The sequence below is a fragment of the Hyperolius riggenbachi genome, chromosome 11, assembly GCF_040937935.1.
Source record: "Hyperolius riggenbachi isolate aHypRig1 chromosome 11, aHypRig1.pri, whole genome shotgun sequence".
Taxonomy (NCBI): domain Eukaryota; kingdom Metazoa; phylum Chordata; class Amphibia; order Anura; family Hyperoliidae; genus Hyperolius; species Hyperolius riggenbachi.
The window spans coordinates 48,772,201-48,790,672 of NC_090656.1; the positions used below are offsets into that span (position 1 = coordinate 48,772,201).

Sequence of the window (18,472 nt, forward strand, 5' to 3'; positions counted from 1 at the left end):
AGCAGAAGGCATCAGTAGCCTAGCAATACAACTGTACAGCACTCAGTCACAAGCTGTTGCTAAGGGATTAAATCCAGATCCCTTCAGGTGACAGTGTGGAGGGTAATCTAGGACTATGTATGTTATTATATGTTTCTCATCAAACCTTGCCTTAAGGCAAATCTGTCACAAGCCTAGACAGCAAAAAAACTGATCACATGATGAAAAACAAGTAATTTTCTAACTTCATGGCACATAGTCACTTCTCAGTGGAGAATGCTTGTTAGAATCATCATAATGTTGGAGCTACAGGCTGTCAAGGGGTAGAGAAAATAGACCAGTTCTGCAGGTTTGTCCAATGGACATAAAGTACACATGTGTGAGATATGACCTATTATATTCCTGTGATTATTAGAAGACCAGGGCCCTTATACAATTAACTTTTTCACCTGAGTTATCTGCTAGGAGATCATTTTCATCCTCTCTTCAAATTAACGTTTCAGCATTTTACAATTGAAAAAGTACCCCAAAGTTGGTAAAAAAAAAAAAAAAGTACTATCAAATTTATTTTGAGTATTTTCTTGCTTGCTGGTGGATTAAAATGCATTTTATGACAAGATATGAAAACATCACCTAGGCAAAACTCAGGAAAAATGTGACTTGTGTATGGGCCAAGGGCCTATATGCAGTTAATTTTTTCTCTTACGTTTTCTCCAAGGTGATATGTCCTACCTAAAATAAAGTTCTTAAAATAATTTTGATAGCACTTTTCACATACTTTTTGGTACTTTTTTAATTGCAAAGTGCTGAAACGTTATTTAAAATGAAGATGAAAAATTATCTCCTATGAGAAAACTCAGGAGAAAAAGGTAATTGCATAAGAGCCGAGGGCCCCTATTCAATTCACTTTTTTCCAAAGTTTTCTCCTAGGTGATATTTTTGCATAAAGGCCTATATGCAAATATTTTTTTCTCTTGAGTTTTCTCCTTGGAGATCATTTTTAAACTTGTTTCCAAATTAACTTTTCAGCATTTTGTAATTAAAAAAGTACCAAAAAGTAGCTGAAAAAGTGCTATCAAAATTACTTTGAGTACTTCCTGCTGGTAGTTTAAAAGGAGAAAACGCAGGTCAAAAAGCAAATGGTCCCTTATCAATATAATGCCTTTTAGCCACAAGCAGGCAAAAAAATACTAGAAATAATATCGACTTCTTCTCCACCCATGTTTTTGTTTTTTTCAGTTGCAGAGTACTGAAAAGTTACTTTTAACAGAAGATTAAAAATTATCTCCTACCGTATTAGAAAACTTAGGAGTAAAAGAAAATTGATTAAGGGCCAAAGTATTTTCCCTTGGAGGATGGTTTCTTTATGACTAACTCTTCGCTTTAATCTGTGGTTGACTTTGCTGTAAGTTGAGCTGCCTGGACACCTTCCCCTGTGAACTTTTGGTCCAATGTCACAGAGCTCATGACAGAAATGTGCCCACATTGACCTGTAACGAACTCACTTGAATGATAATGCTTCAGGGTGGTGTGGCTTAAAGAATGCCCAATTTCACCACTTACGCTTCACGTATTTTGCCACATGTGTTTAAGCAAGACTAGCAGCTTATGGAAAAAAGGTGCTGTGAAATGTAGGCGCCCTGGAATAGCTGATAGTATAATATTGGTAACGTTTATGGTAAAATGTTACCGATATTTTACTACAACTAGACCCAACCCTGTTCTCACACAGAATCCTCCCTCTAACGATGCCTAACTCTAACCCCTCCCCTACCGGTGCCTAACTCCTCCTCCCAAAGCCTAACCTCAACTGCCCTCCCACTCATACAAATAATTAGAAAAGCATGTAGAAAAGTATACACATCCCGACCAGGGTTTCGTTTCTTGCCTTTGTCAGGGTAGCCTGTTAAAGGCAATAGCCAAAACTCAGCCGGAATCCGTATACTGCACTATTGTGTCCACTTTGTAACCCTGTATCCAGGAGTGTAGCCAAGCCCTCTACTGGATCTCACTCATGGAGTAGTGCTGGAACAGAGAGTGGACCTACACATTGCCCAAGACCGGAGTTGCATACAGAACAATGTCCACATACTGTGTGGTTTTCTGTACAAATTATTGCATTTGAGGAAAATATTGTGCCCTTCATGGGCACCTTTAAGCCCCTTTCACACTGAAAACTGATTTTCGCTATTCACACAGCGCATATTGTGCGATGGGGTGAGATCAGTTGCGTTCAATAAAGGCACAACAGGGAGCGAGATATGGCCTTAGCAGTTTCACGGGGTCCACCCACTTTGTCCCTGAGGAAGCGGGTGTCCCTTGTGAAACTGCCGTTAATCCATCTTTCACTCCCTATTGTGCTTTTTTCCTGTATTTACCTGTTAGATTAAAAGACTGGAAGCATTACACCTTGGTGCCCAGCTCGTCCTTCCTTTTTTCTGCAATTGTTAATTACGGTATACTTGTAATTGGCAAATCGCGACAGATCAGTTCAGGATGCAGGTGGGGGGAAAGAGCCGTAAAAATTGTCATAATCTACATCAAGATTTCTTAGGTCAGTGATGGCTAACCTTGGCACTCCAGCTGCGATAGAACTGCAAGTCCCATAAGGCATTGCAATACTCTGACAGCTCTAAGCATAACTTGGGGAGGCAGAGGCATAATGGGATTTGTAGTTTTGTCACAGCTGGAGTGCCAAGGTTAGCCATCACTGTGTTAGGTAGTAATAGTGATATGCACTTCTATACTTTTTATCTGCTTTAGATGTCGTGTATCAAAGAGATATTATAACTGTATAATTCTGTTGCTTTGGGCTTGATCCAAAGATTATCCTCAGATGCTCTTCAACTTTGGATTTCACAAGATGGGTTGGAGCGTCCTCATTTTTATTAATAATTTTTAGCTACATAACTGATTTACATTTAGAGATGGCTAAAGAATAGCAGAACAGAGGCTTCACTGAATACAGAGATTGATATTATTTCTTCATTTGATGCTCCTTTGTAATCCCATCTACAAATCTGCTGGTAATATCACTAGGAAAGAAGCAGTTCCCTTGTAAATACTCGTGTACATAATGGCATGCGCAGAGCACTCCTGGCTACGATCAAGGACACATGTCGGCGGGCCTGCACTTCCGCAGTAGTGAGCAACCTATTCGGCCGATCAGCGATCTAAGTAGGCCTGCCCAGCAAAATGTTGTCTGAAGCCCCCTCTCCATTAATACAAAAAAATGCAGCATATAACATAGATAGGCTGTGTCACTTAAAGCGGCAGACATAACATAATATTCAATAAAAATGTGTTTTCCTACTTTTTATATCCCATACAGATTTCATATTTTCATTTCAGCATACGAATTATAATTCATTTAGAAATTACAAGTTTCCAAAGTAAAACTTTATTTGCTCTGAAAGCTGCCATTGAATTTTATTCATAACTGGTGTATTCAGATTGTAATGTACCCAGTAATGATTTCTGAGCAGTGTTTCAGTTCAGGACACATTAGAAGAAGTTTCTGCACAGTCAGGGAAGTTTCTGTGTTTTAACCCTTTGAATGCTGTTCTGCAAAAAAAAAAATGTGGTAGTATATTATATGCTATAAATAATATTTTAGAGCAAAGAAGAAATGCTGCGTTTTATACTACTTTAAACATAACTGGGCACAGATACCTGGCTTCTGTGCTGGCTGGTCTGGCTTTCTGAGGGGCGTGCTAGTACCAGGTTGTTGGCAGTCGCCCCATAGCATTTCCTGACCACCTAGTGGACCCCCATAGTAGAACCACATCTCTCTGCATGCCCCCATAAAGGTATCATAGCACCCAGCATGGCACCACAGCCCCTAGTAGGCCCACAGCGATGCCCTGTGTGGTGCCATGTTGGGTGCAGTGGTGCCTCTATTGGGCATGTTGGGTGTTTGGTGGAGAAGGGACAGAAGTCCAGAAGATGAGATGTCTGCAGAATCTGGAGAACAGGGTGGCCGGAGGTGAGTACTGCTGTCAGCTGCCTGACTCTGCCTGAGGGAGATCTGGGGCACCCCAGAATAGATCAGGGACATGTGCAGGGATTGAAGGGGTTAGCAATGCCCCTGAACAGTAATATGTTTTATATCATACAAGAAGGTGATAGCTAACCAAAGATATATACCGGTAAGACATAGTAGGAGTTATGCACAAATACTGCTACATGCTACTAGTATAATGGCAAAGAACATCCGGTGAATATCGAATGCAGAGGCCAAACTACTTAATATCCCAGCATGGCAGCACAGTGGAGTAGTGGTTAGCGCTCTCGCCTTGCAACACTGCGTCCCCATATCGAATCCCAGCCAGGCCAACATCTGCAAGGAGTTTGTATGTTCTACCAGTGGGCTTGATTCACAAAACTGTAATAACTCTTATCACGGTCGCGCTAGCCTTATAGTGAGCGTAACTTTTTTTGCACGCAAACACAAATTTGCGTGCGAAATTGCATCTGTTCTTACGTGAAAATTTGTGTTTTTGTGCAAAAACGGCCACGATTTCATGCACATATTTACATTTTCACGTGAAAAACGTTACGTGCGCTATAACGCTAGCGCGCCCATGATAAGTTATCACAGCTTTGTGAATCAAGCCCACTGTCTGCGTGGGTTTCCTCCAGGTACTCCAGTTTCCCCCCACACCCCAAAAACATACAGATAAGTTAATTGGCTTCCCCCTAAATTGGCCCTAGACTACAATACATATACTACACAATACATACATAGGACTATGGTAGGGATTAGATTGTGAGCCCCTTAGAGGGACAGTTAAGTGACAAGACAATATATACTCTGTACAGCGCTGCGGAAGATGTTGGGGCTATATAAATACTAAATAATAATAATAATCCCACCCACCACAGTTCAAGCCAGTCTATTAATAGTAGTCCAGCTAGAACAGGGGTCTCAAACTCAATTTACCTGGGGGCCACAGGAGGCAAAGTCAGGATGAGGCTGGGCCGCATAAGGAATTTCACAATCAGCAGCTCCAGCCTAACCCCCCCCCCCCCCCCCCCCCCCGTCCGTCTGTCCGTCCATTGCATTGATTTTTAGCCAAGGGGCAATCCACTGGCATTTCCTGGAAGGGGCAAAGCTTTCAGCTTCAGCTCTGCCCCTCCTGACGTCAATCGCGGCGCATCGCCGCCTCTGCCCGCCCCTCTCACTCTTCCTTCACAGAGAGGGGCGGGGAGAGGCAGCGATTGACGTCAGGAGGGGCAGAGCTGAAGCTGAAAGCTCTGCCCCTTCCAGGAAATGCCGGTGGATTGCCCCCCAGGCGATTTGGGGGCTCTGCAGCCCTCGTTTAGCGGCGGGATGCGGCGGATTACTTGGTAGCACTAAAGCGAACTATAAGGAAGCTTTTGCCGGCGCAGGCCACAAAATATTGTATCGAGGGCCGCAAATGGCCTTGCGGGCCGCGAGTTTGAGACCCCTGAGCTAGAACAAGAGCCTGGTTCATCATTTTTATTTTTTGCTGTTGGAATTTGTTACATTGCTTACACACACTTATTGGTTTATGATCATCTTGGGCATCTTTTTGATGTTATCACATGATCATTAGATTACATTGTTGTATACATTTAAGCACACATTTAGCGGCACTACTGGTTTCAGTTTTTTTGATTCTTTTAAAGGGAAATGCCCCCAATTATCAGGATGGATGTTATACCATCTGGCATTTCAATAAGGTGTTTTTTGCAAAAAAGACAACACCAAAAGAATCTCTAGCTATCAGAATTCTAATATATACAGGAAAGAATAATAAATCCTAGTTATAGATGATGACCTTTTGGCAGATAGTTATGAAAACAGTCCAAACGTATTCAGCTGTCAGTTCATTTAGATCTATTACCCTCCATATAATCTAGCTAAAATAGACTTTATTCAATAAGACCTATTGCTCCAGGCGTGGAAGTGCCTCGGCTGATTTCCCTCATGTGCTGGGATGGTCCGCAGTCCTGGGTTACTGGCTTGAAACTAGTTTATGAATGACAAACTCTCACACCCTGATATTTACTCATTTAGGGCCTGAGCACACTAACGGGCTTTTGTCTGCTTCTCAGAAGCACAGCAATGTTAGGCCTCATTCAGATGGGGTGCTCTGTGTGCTTGTCAGGCAGATCATAGTCCTGTCTGCCGCCCATAAATACATTCGAATGGCAGTGTTTGTAACACCAGGCGTGTCGTTTTACACGCAGCGGAGTTACCCTGAGGTAGAGAACCGCAGTGCATTCAGAGGTGATTGCAAGGTGGGTGGGGCACCTGTCTAAAACCAGTACTGAGCACTAACAAGCGCCTGGCCTGTGCAGGAGAGCAGCTGACACACCATGATCTCCGCACCTGTCAGCTGTCCATATGAATGAGCCCTCAGGCCCCATTCACACTAGAGCGTTTTGCCGGCGAATTTGACAAAACGCTGAAACGCTAGCGCTTTTGAAAGCGCTAGTGTGATAAAACCCTATGGGCCCATTCTTACTTGGGCAATTTGCATTAATCGCCTGCGATAAACGCGAATCGCCAAATGCAAACACGTAGCTTGCACCATTTTTAGGCGATTTTCCGGCGATCGCATTTCAGTGCTATAGAAGTGCTAAACGCGATCATGGGAAAATCACTGCAGTGTCCAGTGATTTTTTCCGCAAAACACCGGCGGTAATCGCCGGCATTGCTATTGTGTAAGGAAGTGACTGGTCCTAATGTGAAAACAAATCTACCATTCCATCACTAGAGGATCACAATCATAAATCACCACTTATGTTTAAAGGACAACTGACGTGAAAGGTACTGTATATGGAGGCTGTCATATTTCATTCCTTTTAAATAATACCAGCTGCCTGGCTATCCTGCTGATCCCCTGCCTCCAATACTTTTAGCCATAGCCCCTGAACAAGCATGCAGCAGATCAGGTGTTTCTGACATTATTGTCAGATCTGACCAATTGCGCGGAGTGCTTCCTGATTGAGGCAGAGCTCAGAGCTGTAGCTCTGCCTCTCATCGCATCAATCTCCGCTGATCGCCGCCTCTTCCCGCCCCTCTCAATCTTCCTTCACTGAGAGGGGCGGGGAGAGGCGGAGATCCGTGGTGGATTGTCGCGCATGGAGGCAGAGCTGCAGCTCAAAGCTCTGCCTCCCTGGGCAGCAAAATCCACGACCAAGAAAGTTGTGCATTTTTGCCCTGTGATTAGGGGGGTATAAACCCCTCGTTTGCCACGGGGGATGCGGCATTTTAGCACTAGCTATAGTGCTTAACATAAATAAAAGTTAAAAACAGGGATTTTAACTCGCTTCAGAGTCTCTTTAAGCAATTCCAGTTGCCTGGCAGCCCTGCTGATACACTACCTCTAATACGTTTAGCCATATACCCTAAACAAGCATGTAGCAGATCAGATGTTTCTGATATTATTGTCAGAACTGACAAGATTAGCTGCATGCTTGTTTCTGGTGTGATTCAGACACTACTGCAGTCAAATAGATCAGCAGGGCTGCCAGGCAACTGGCAATGCTTAAAAGGAAATAAATACGGCAATCTCCGTATACCTCTCACTTCGGGTTCCCTTTAGCACTATCAGCACTTTTTATACAGGCTGGGGTTGGGTAGTCAGTGGTAATAAATCTCTATCTTTTGATGTCAACAATGATGCTGATTGGCCACCAAAAACTTCTGACCAAGTGCCTTTGTTATCACTGTGGTGGCCAATCAGAAGGCTGAAAACCTCTAATTGGCCACCACTTGTGTGTGTATATAAGATAACTATGCCAGAGCCTTATGCTGGGAATACACGGCTCGATTCTGAGCCATTTAGATGGCTCGATAGATCATTTCCGACATGTCCGATCTCCGGCCCGATCGTTTCCGCGCTTGATTCCGCATTGAGGACAATGGAAAAAGATAAGAAAAACGAGCGCAAGATAAGAGTATCGCCTGCGGACTAAAGCAGAGAATCGATTGTGCGGGAAAATGGAGCCATGTATGCCCAGCATTAGGTTGGGTGGTGATGGGGTGGATTGTACTGCAGAGGGCATTGGGCACTTCCCCTGCACCATACTGGGAAGTGCACAATGGTGGGCTTTATTTCTCAGTCCTCCTTACAGTACCCACTCATCATGAACCAGTAAGTCATGCTATGAAGTCACTGCGCCTGGCACATAGGGTGTCACCTTGCATTTCAGTCTGTTGTGAGTTTGTGACCTAACCTCTGACCCCAGTGCATAGGGTTACCCCCTTTGGCTGTAAGTAAGGATGTGTTTTTTATACACCCCAGTGGCAACTTTTAACTGGAGTAATACAGACATTAAGCCTCATCTACATGGTCCATTATTCCGTCAAATCAGATCTATTAGATCATTTCCAAATGGTCCAATCGGATTCAGTTAGATTTTGCAATAGATTTTAGGTACTTATCAAAGCAAACTCTATCGCAAAATTGATCTGAAACAATTTGGCCGTCAACACACGATGCAATTTCTTATTAGATCTATCTAATAGATCTGTCCATCTTATGGAAAATTGTACCATGTAGATGAGGCTTTAAGGTGCGTACACACGCACTATGGAAGCCAACGACGGGTCCGTCAGACCCTCCCGGACTTTCAGCAGACAGCAGTGCGTGTGTACGCACTGTTGGTGGACTGATAAGGCTCACACACGCACTACTGTCAGCTGAAATTCCGCCCAACGAGAGGGTCTGATGGACCCTTCGATGGCTTCTGTAGTGCGTGTGTATGCACCTTAGACTTAAGGTGCGTACACGCGCACTACGGCCGCCAACGACGGGTCCGTCAGACCCTCCCGCTGGGCGGACTTTCAGCAGACTGTAGTGCGTGTGTACACACTGTCGGTGGACTAAGGCTGTTCCTCAGCGGATCGTTCAGAAACAGCCTTATCAGTCCGCCGACAGTGCGTACACACGCGCATACTGTCGGCTAAAGACCGCGCAGTGGGAAGGTCCGGTGGACCCGTCGTTGCATCTGGTATGGCGTTTGTACGAGGCTCTACAACTATCCTCAACTGCCAGATTATTCATTGCACCTACAGAATTTACATATTATCTCATTGTGACATCAGGCCTTAAGGTATCACGTCTCCTAAATGGACTTTCTAAGTTTGTATATTTTATGTTCGATATTCAGACTTTTCCCACAAGTAGACAACATGTAAACAAGTCATGACAACACTAATGCTTGCTAATAATGACAATTACAATAACCTTAGTTCATTGGAAGTTACTCTGGCATTAACAAGGATGGTGTCAGGAAGAAACTAAGCCTCGCTCCAGGCACAGATGTTTTACTAAATCTATGTAGGCACTCACTAGCAGAGTTTGTTTTTATCATTTGCCTATAAGCTTATTGAGTAGCTAATATTAAATAAATCACTAAAAAGCACCTAGTTGGTAGCCCTTCTCAGCCACTTCCTGTAGCACAGATTGCAGAGCTGTAGGGTCAAATCTCTGAAAGCTACAGTATGCCTGCCCTGCCCTTTTACCACACAGCGGCACCTCAGGCCACTGAGCCTGACGCTGATTTCTTAAACGTCATGTGACTTGATTAGTGATGCAAGATTGTACACTGCAGAAGCCTTATTTCATGCACAGAAGATGTCATTTGGGTATTCTGCATAATAAGCTGTCAGTTTATATGCTTAAAGTGTCCATATGCTTAATGTAATAGAGACCAAAGTCTCTATTCTCTCCCATCCTCCCATTTCAGGATTGCTAATGTAGCAACACATCCCTGCTGAGAAATGGGGTATAATGGTGATTTAGTCAGTGCAGCTAGTGGCGAGTATATGACCCTTAAAGTTGGGATGAAGGAGTCAGTCGTGTGACCCTAGACCCTCAAAGCAAGACAAAAGGTTATCCTTGTGTACTACTTATTTTAATAACACCAGGCAGGGGCAGAACATTCTTATGCCGGGAATACATGGGACGTTTCCGCGGCTCGATTATGCTGCCGGATCGATTCCCGCTTGTCCCCGTGGGCGATTCTCTTATCTTTTGCTCGTTTTCCTTATCTTTTTCTGTTCTCCCGCCCGCGGTATCGAGCGCGGAATCGATCCGGCGGGTGATCGGACACATCGGAAATGATCGATCGAGCAGCGGAAACGTATTCCCGGCATTAAATTTGTAATGGAAGATCCAATTCTGGTCCACACTGTTGGATCAAAGAACTAGGACATCTGCTTCAATGTGGCCTCAGAAATAGTCAGCAATGTGGATGCATGGCATGGCCACCAGATATAGGCATAAGTAACCTCCGATCAGGAGCAGCCCCTCATGGGTGTGCCTGGACTGGTGCTTCCCTGGGAGTGGACAACAGAGTCACTCCCAGGAGGACTTGGTCTATGTATCTGCGTGTGCAATTGAGAAGCTTGTGTAGAAAAGATTCCACGGTTTTCTGGTTTCCTGAACAAACTTCCACCCTGAGCTCCCCTGCCTTAGGCTTCTTTCAAATGGGAGGCTGCAGCTGCTCCCTCACACTGACCGGGTGCTTACTAGTGCTCAGTGAAGACGCGGCCCCCACATGGAGTTAGGGCCGGTTCACACTTGGATACGTTTTTAAAGCTCTGGAAAAACGCATGAAGCGGATCCTATGTTAAAAATAGGACCCGCTTCCAGTCGTGCAGAAACACGGATCATACACGGATCCATGTTGTACAGAAAGAAAACGTAACGGAATGTCCGGATTTTACACTTTTTCCCGGACTGGACGGGAAAAGATGTCCAATGCAAGCCTATGAGAACTGACCATTTTCTCACTAGGCTAGTCGCCGCATCCGCGTCGCCCATTTTAGCTGCATCCCGTCGCTGTCATGTCATCATACTCATCACTGCCGCTTGCTCCATGCTGAAGAGCCCGGAGGCCGACAGTAGCATGGGGATTCTTCATGGGGCTGCAGCAGACCAATGGGAATCCTCAGCAACAGTGAGAATTCTAATTGGTTCATGTTGAACCCAATGAAAATTCTCCCTGTTGCTAGGCAGAATTGGCCTGTTGCAGCCTATGGAGAGCCATGCTACTGTTGGCCTCCAGGCTGTGAAAGGGACCAAGCGGTGGGACGAGCGGTGGCGGCAAGACAGGTAAGCAGCCGACGCATACGTACCAACGTTATCGACGCGTGGAGCAGAATGTGCCCTACATCCAGATCAGCTCCGTGTCAAACGGATCAGTTTTTCAGAGAACCGGATCCGTTTGACACGGATCTGATCTGGAACCGGACAAGTGTGGACCGAGCCTAACATCTGAAACCTGACATGTTGCAGCTTTTTGCTGCTAAGTAATACCATCGCATCTCAAACAATGGCTCACATGGTGTCATAAATGCTGCCATTTGGCTGCTTTTTAATTGCACCCAAATTGCTCTTGTGCGAGCAGACTGCATGCTGAGCTGCCCAACAACCACAGATTTCAGCTGTCTGGCTGAAAGAAGCCTCAAGTGAACTCAGGCAAGCAGGGGCGTAACTAGGAATCATGGGATCCCCAAGTGTTCCCGCCCTTTTTTTTTACTCCTGGTGACCCTCACGGCCTGAGGGCCCATCTTACAAGGGTCATAAAACAAGTGTGGCCATCAGGGTCTTCATACCCATAAGAAGTGTAGCCACAAAAACAGCTGATCTGAAGGATGGACCCCTGTATTTGAGGGATTCAAGTAGCAATTGGAGCCCCCTACAGCTCTGGGCCCCCCTGCAGTCGCTGGGGCTACTCCCCTCTCGTTATTCCCCTGCAGCCAAGCTCCAGAGGCCTAGAAATGGCTCGGGTAACCCACTGAAGCAGAGATCAAAACCCAAAAGAAGGCCCTGTTTGTAGTTGCCTCCCACACAGAAAATTGCCTTGTGCTTAAAGAGACACTGAAGCGAAAAAAAATATATGATATAGTGAATTGGTTGTGTACTATGAATAATTACTAGAAGATTAGCAGCAAAGAAAATATTCTCATATTTTTATTTTCAGGTATATAGTGTTTTTTCTAACATTGCATCATTCTCTAATACGTGCAGATTACACAACACTCAGCATTCAAAATGATTCTTTCAGAGCAGTCTGTGAACTAATGACCTCTCCTCTGCCAGAGGAAAAGTAAATAGTTAACTAACAGTTGAGATAATAAAAGTCAGAAAACAGCCCTCTCCACGACTTTGAAAGTCGTAGAGATAATGGCTTTTTTGTATAGAGATAACAACTGGAGATTCTTAACTCTTCCTGTACTGGAAACAATTAGACTGATGTATCTGACCTTAATATTTTATTTCTTAGCTGTACTACACATAGAAATCATAATATCATAGTTTTTTTTTCGCTTCAGTGTCTCTTTAAGCAGCATATTGAAATCCACACCATCCGCTACAGTTAATGTATGTATCTGACTGCAATCACGCAGCCACTAATTCGCTTTGTTAGTCAGGCCCTTAATGTGTTTAAAAATAGTGCAATGTACAGACATGCCAGATTAGCTCTTTTCAATGGAGAATTCCACATGAATGTGTGGCCATCTATTGGTTTCTGACAAAGTAAAAATCTTATTTCTTCCTGATTATGCCATTTCAACAGACTTTGGCGTTTGGTCACGATTTCCCAGAATAGTTACCCCTCTGCTCTTGTAATTGGCTCACTTCCTCATTTACAGATTTGTTCAGCCTGGATTACGTGCAGCCTGGAGTGACACGTCCTGAGCATGCGGACCAGAGCAGGGGTGCATGCGTGTGAGGGTGGTGGTGTGTGTGTGTGTGTGTGTGTGTGTGTGTGTGTGTGTGTGTGTGTGTGTGTGTGTGTGTGTGTGTGTGTGTGTGTGTGTGTGTGTGCGAGCGTGCGTGCGTGTGTGTGTGTGTAGGATATGCTCCAATCTCATCTCCTTGACAACTGGATAAGTCTGGTATATCCTTTTTACTAATGCAGTGTTTGATATCACCACTGTCAGATGTACTAATGTTACTCATCAATTTACTGCAAAGCACAAAGGAAAGGAATCTGTCTGCAATGCTATCATCCTGTGCCGGTCTTGAATTGACACTATCATGAGACTAGTCCAAGGGACACTACTGATCTCTGCAGACAGCCTGTCCCAGGTACACTTCCTCTCTCTGTACTGCGCAAAATCCCTTTATCAGTAGTATCAGCTGTACTGCACAGAATGCCTGTACCAGTTGTACTGTGAGAAATGCCTGTATCAGTAGTACCAGTTGTACTGCACAGAATGCCTGTATCAGTTGTACTGTGAGAAATGCCTGTATCAGTAGTATCAGTAGTACTGCACAAAATGCCTGTATCAGTAGTACTGCACAAAATGCCTGTATCAGTAGTACTGCACAAAATGCCTGTATCAGTAGTATCAGTAGTACTACACAAAATGCCTGTATCAGTAGTATCAGTAGTACTACACAAAACGCCTGTATCAGTAGTATCAGTAGTACTACACAAAATGCCTGTATCAGTAGTATCAGTAGTACTACACAAAATGCCTGTATCAGTAGTATCAGTAGTACTACACAAAATGCCTGTATCAGTAGTGTCAGTAGTACTACACAAAATGCCTGTATCAGTAGTATCAGTAGTACTGCACAAAATGCCTGTATCAGTAGTGTCAGTAGTACTACACAAAATCCCTTTATCAGTAGTATCAGTAGAACTGCACAAAATCCCTTTATCAGTAGTATCCGTTGTACCGCACAGAATGCCTGTATCAGTAGTATCAGTTATACTGTGAAAAATGCCCGTATAAGTAGTATCAGCTGTACCACACAGAATGCCTGTATCAGTAGTATCAGCTGTACTGCACAGAATGCCGGTATCAGTAGTACTGTGAAAAATGCCTGTATAAGTACTACCAGTTGTATCGCACAAAATGCCTGTATAAGTAGTATCAGCTGTACCGCGCAGAATGCCTGTATCAGTAGTACCAGTTGTACTACACAAAATGCCTGTATCAATAGTATCAGCTGTACTGCACAAAATGCCTGTATCAGTAGTACCAGTTGTACCGCACAAAATGCCTGTATCAATAGTATCAGTTGTACCGCACAAAATGCCTGTATCAGTAGTATCAGCTGTACTGCACAGAATGCCTGTATCGGTAGTATCAGCTGTACTGTGAGAAATGCCTGTATCATTAGTATCAGTTGTACTGTGAGAAATGCCTGTACAGTAGTATCAGCTGTACTGCACAGAATGCCTGTATCAGTAGTATCAGTTGTACTGTGAAAAATGCCTGTATAAGTACTACCAGTTGTACTGCACAAAATGCCTGTATAAGTAGTATCAGCTGTACTGCGCAAAATGCCTGTATCAGTAGTACCAGTTGTACTGCACAGAATGCCTGTATCAGTAGTATCAGTTGTACTGTGAAAAATGCCTGTATAAGTAATATCAGCTGTACTGCGTAAAATACCTGTATAAGTAGTATCAGCTGTACTGCACAAAATGCCTGTATTAGTAGTATCAGCTGTACTGCAGAAAATGCCTGTATCAGTAGTATCAGTTGTACTTTGCAAAATGCCTGTGTCAGTAGTATCAGCTGTACCGCGCAGAATGCCTGTATCAGTAGTACCAGTTGTACTACACAAAATGCCTGTATCAGTAGTATCAGCTGTACTGCACAAAATGCCTGTATCAGTAGTACCAGTTGTACCGCACAAAGTGCCTGTATCAATAGTATCTGTTGTACCGCACAGAATGCCTGTATCGGTAGTATCAGCTGTACTGTGAAAAATGCCTGTATCATTAGTATCAGTTGTACTGTGAGAAATGCCTGTATCAGTAGTATCAGCTGTACTGCGCAAAATGCCTGTATCAGGAGTATCAGCTGTACTGCACAAATGCCTGTATCAGTAGTATCAGCTGCACTGCACAGAATGCCTGTATCAGTAGTATCAGCTGTACTGCACAAAATGCCTGTATCAGTAGTATCAGCTGTACTGCACAAAATGCCTGTATCAGTAGTATCAGCTGTACTGCACAAAATGCCTGTATCAGTAGTATCAGCTGTACTGCACAGAATGCCTGGATCAGTAGTATCAGCTGTACTGCACAGAATGCCTGGATCAGTAGTATCAGCTGTACTGCACAGAATGCCTGGATCAGTAGTATCAGCTGTACTGCACAGAATGCCTGTATCAGTAGTATCAGCTGTACTGCACAGAATGCCTGGATCAGTAGTATCAGCTGTACTGCACAGAATGCCTGGATCAGTAGTATCAGCTGTACTGCACAAAATGCCTGGATCAGTAGTATCAGCTGTACTGCACAGAATGCCTGGATCAGTAGTATCAGCTGTACTGCACAAAAGGCCTGTATCACTAGTATCAGCTGTACTGCACAAAATGCCTGGATTAGTAGTATCAGCTGTACTGCACAGAATGCCTGGATCAGTAGTATCAGCTGTACTGCACAGAATGCCTGTATCAGTAGTATCAGCTGTACTGCACAGAATGCCTGGATTAGTAGTATCAGCTGTACTGCACAAAAGGCCTGTATCACTAGTATCAGCTGTACTGCACAAAATGCCTGGATCAGTAGTATCAGCTGTACTGCACAAAATGCCTGGATCAGTAGTATCAGCTGTACTGCACAAAATGCTTGGATCAGTAGTATCAGCTGTACTGCACAAAATGCTTGGATCAGTAGTATCAGCTGTACTGCACAAAAGGCCTGTATCACTAGTATCAGCTGTACTGCGCAAAAATCCTGGATCAGTAGTATCAGCTGTACTGCACAGAATGCCTGGATCAGTAGTATGAGCTGTACTGCACAAAATGCCTGGATTAGTAGTATCAGCTGTACTGCACAGAATGCTTGGATCAGTAGTATCAGCTGTACTGCACAGAATGCCTGTATCAGTAGTATCAGCTGTACTGCACATAATGCCTGGATCAGTAGTATCAGCTGTACTGCACACAATGCCTGGATCAGTAGTATCAGCTGTACTGCACAAAATGCCTGGATCAGTAGTATCAGCTGTACTGCACAAAATGCTTGGAACAGTAGTATCAGCTGTACTGCACAAAAGGGCTGTATCATTAGTATCAGCTGTACTGTACAAAATGCCTGGATCAGTAGTATCAGCTGTACTGCACAGAATGCCGGGATCAGTAATATCAGCTGTACTGCACAAAATGCCTGGATCAGTAGTATCAGCTGTACTGCACAAAATGCCTGGATCAGTAGTATCAGCTGTACTGCACAAAATGCCTAGTATCAGTAGTATCAGCTGTACTGCACAGAATGCCTAGTATCAGTAGTATCAGCTGTACTGCACAGAATGCCTAGTATCAGTAGTATCAGCTGTACTGCACAGAATGCCTGGATCAGTAGTATCAGCTGTACTGCACAGAATGCCTGGATCAGTAATATCAGTAGTTTTAGGGCTGGCGCAAACCACAAGAGCTTTTTTAAACTCTAGAGGGGAGTTGTACATAATCGCATCACTCCAGTGAGAACACACACATAGGATAACATTAGCAGAAGCTTTTAAAATCACAAAGTGTTTAGAAAAGCTCTTCTGGCGTACACCAGCCCTAACTGCACAAAAGTCCTGTATCAGTAGTATTAGTAGTCTTGGGGACATAGAGGTCCCACAAAGTAGCCTGACATGGCCCTTTCTCTAATTACCTGTATTGTACTTTTCCATGTTATGATAGAAATTAATAATAATAATAATACTAGTATTGCAATCTCAGGAAGCTCTGTGTCTTCACAAATAGAGTAAAAATGTTAAGGCTTGATTTACTAAAGGAAGTTCTAGTGTCCTCCCTTCCCCCCATTAGCGCTACCATGGGCAATCAAAAAATCTGAACTGTTCTTTTTAAGAAGTGCCTGTTATTAGCTGATAATATTGCAGCTCTCTCCTGGGTCTTTTGGGAAGGGGGGGGGGGGTATCTGTATTACCGTTTGCATGCAAGCACCTACAGTGAGACTGTTTGTCTCTCTTTAAAGCAATCCTGAACTCTTGCACAGGAAACAAGGAGAACACAGAGAGATCCACCCTGCGTCCACCCTGTGTGTGTTTGAGCTAAGGTGATTTAAGCTGTCATCTATCTGCTAACTCTGCCGAATTATGAGCTAATATGTAAACACGGGAGGTTAACCCTTTCTGTGCTCCCAGAATACTGGAAGTAACCACTACAACTTCTACTCCAACTCCTCAGTTTATGAAACCACCGACTCCATGTACCCAAAACTGCTCTAACTCCTCAACTCCGACTCCGCAGCCCTTGCAGGGTTATGGAGTGGGTACAAAGATCATCTGATTCCAACTCCGACTCCAACTCCTCCATTTATGAAGCCTCAGACTCTGACTCCAGGTATCCAAAAATTGCCCCAACCCCTCAACTCCAACTCCACAGCCCTGAACAGCAGCATCATCTAGCCCAGCTGTCATAGGGCATCTGGTGCATAGTGGTCCTCATAAGCCATGGTTGTGTCAAGCAGTCCGTTGGCAAATAGTCCCCCTTGGCAAGTTCCTTTACTGACTTGTCTTCTCCTTTCTACAGTATCTGGTTTTATTCCTGATTTCACTCAGCCTATATTTCTTGTTGCTTCTCTAGAACCTCTGCTTCCCAGCGCTGACTTCTTGTGAATCCACATGCCTGCAATTTTCAGTAGTTATCCCCTCAGGCGAGAGATTAGTCCTTGCTCATTTGAATGGCAGCAGAGTTCACATTGTGTTTGCCCTTGTATCTTCCAGCCAGGCTGTGGAGGCTATTTTGTTGTTGTTGTTTTGAACTGATCTAATTGATGACCCCGCTTATCATCATTTCCTTTGAACTCTGCCTGGCCTGACCTTCTTGAGCCTACTGATGTGATCTCTTTTCCTGTGATTTAGCTTTATTTGTCTTTAGTTATGTGTAAATCAGGGAAACCTTGGTGGGAGCATTCAGTTTACTGTGTATTGCTTTCAGTGAAATGCATTAAAATCAGTGCGTAAACAACCTCTCCTCAGAAGTGCACCTATAAGGGTTTTTTCTGGAACTCTTTTTGCTAACATCTATGTTTGGGTCACATTGTGTGCAGCTGACAGCTGTAAATAAAATGTACATGCAGGTAGGACTGGTCACCTCTTGAAGGACCTCTGTCACCAAAAATCTTAACATATAAAATATATGTAATCATATACAAATAAGTAAATTTCTTCCATGAGCCATAAGTTACTTCTCTCCTATGTTGCTGTCACTTACAGTATGTAGTAGAAATCTGACATTACCAACAGATTTTGGGCAAGTCCATCTCTCCATAGGGGATTCTCAGCATGGTCTTTATTCTTTATAAAGACACTCCCTAAAAAATATTTAAGCTAGCCATACATCTAGCCATGTATGGCACCGGCGTACCTACCGGGGATGCGACCCCCTCAGCCGCAGGGGGGCCCGGGGCTGCTCTGGGGCCCGCTCACTGTGCGTGGGGGGAGCGCTGCTCTAGACCCCCCAGCAAGGTGCTCAACTGGCCGCAGCGTCTAATAGACGCTGCGCCAGTTCATTCCCCGCTGCCC

The 18,472-nt window shown here is 44.1% G+C and overlaps 1 protein-coding gene across 5 annotated transcripts in view; it reads left to right on the forward strand.

Moving 5' to 3' along the window:
• EHBP1L1 (EH domain binding protein 1 like 1) overlaps positions 1-18,472 on the forward strand; it is a 181,563-nt gene that overhangs the window by 45,109 nt on the left and 117,982 nt on the right. The gene's annotated exons all lie outside the window — the stretch shown is intronic.